Below are 1,445 nucleotides of genomic sequence, written 5' to 3'. Positions count from 1 at the left end.
GACCATACACACGTTTGAGTGAAATAGAAACAAGTGCATTAATTCATCGAGACGCTGCAGAGCTCCTCACCCCCAACAATGGAGTTTAGAGACTCATGCCGTCAAAAAGTATGTAATTCAAATCTGAAAATGTCATGAGGTACAAGATAAATCTCTAAAAGTTGTTTAAATAGTAAACTAGTAGTCTAGGTTTACAGAATGTGAGTAAACTAAGATAATTGGTGCAGAAATCCACTTCTGGGGCCCACTTGGTGTGTGCTGGGGTTGAGACTAAAGCTATCCACGAGTTGAGGCCTTTCTTGGAGTTGAACTCCAAGTTATAGCGTGTTTTGGGCGTTCAACTCCGGATCATGACGTGTTTCTGGCGTTTAACTCCAGACAGCAGCATGTACTTGGCGTTCAACACCAAGTTACGTCGTCTTTATTCGCGCAAAGTATGGACTATTATATATTGCTGGAAAGCCCTGGATGTCGACTTTTCAACGCCGTTGAGAGCGCGCCAATTGGACTTCTGTAAATAATTAGAATTTTCCTTATTAAGAACTCGAAAAGATTAAATTGCCTCTTTATTAAAAAAATCTACTATTTTATTCATGTTTGATGATGATGAGAAAAATAAGTTATAACTTTTTTGAAAATAAAATCAAAATAGATATTCTAATTACTACTACTCCTATATAACTTCTAAGGTAGAATCCTATAATAATACTATCACAGAGTTAAAGCTAGAATTAGAACTTAACAACCTGTATTTTGGGAAGTGGATGTTCCTCTAGTCTGTGGGGTGCCTTCAAGAATTAATTTCTGACGCTTCAGCTCCCTTAAGTTCACATCCTTGCTCTTCCTGTTCCCTTAGGTGCCATGATCTTGATGAGTTTTAGCTCAGTGATCATGGCAAATCACACCAAACTTAGAGGTTTGCTTGTCCTCAAGCAAAATAAAGGATAGAAGAGGAATATAGGGAAAGGCAATTTTGAAATCAAAAGATATGATGAGTTGAAAAAGATTTGAAAAAGATTTTAAAAAGATAATTGAGTTTTGAAAACAAACTTAAAAGAGTTGGATTGGATTGGAAAATAATTTGGCTGTATGGATTAAGATATATTTGATATTTTTGAAAAAGGGATTTTAGAAATTAGGGTTCTTAGAAAACTAATTTGATTTTGAAGGATGACATTTTGAAACATGTGTATGCAAGAAATCGTGAATTGAAACATAAAAATTTAGAAAAATTGTAAAGAAAAGTGAATTTTACCTCCTCCCCACCATCCTAGCGTTAAACGCCCAAACGATGCATGTTTTGGGCGTTTAACGCCCAAATGCTGCTTCTCCTGGGCGTTCAACGCCCAGTTGATGCATCTTTCTGGCGTTGAACGCCCAGATGGCTACCCTTACTGGCGTTGAACGCCCAGTGGGTGCTTCTTTTGGGCGTTCAACGCCCAAAA

This window comes from Arachis duranensis, chromosome 10, assembly GCF_000817695.3.
Source record: "Arachis duranensis cultivar V14167 chromosome 10, aradu.V14167.gnm2.J7QH, whole genome shotgun sequence".
Classification (NCBI taxonomy): domain Eukaryota; kingdom Viridiplantae; phylum Streptophyta; class Magnoliopsida; order Fabales; family Fabaceae; genus Arachis; species Arachis duranensis.
The sequence above is the reverse complement of the archived record's forward strand: the minus strand, read 5'-3'. Positions refer to the sequence as shown.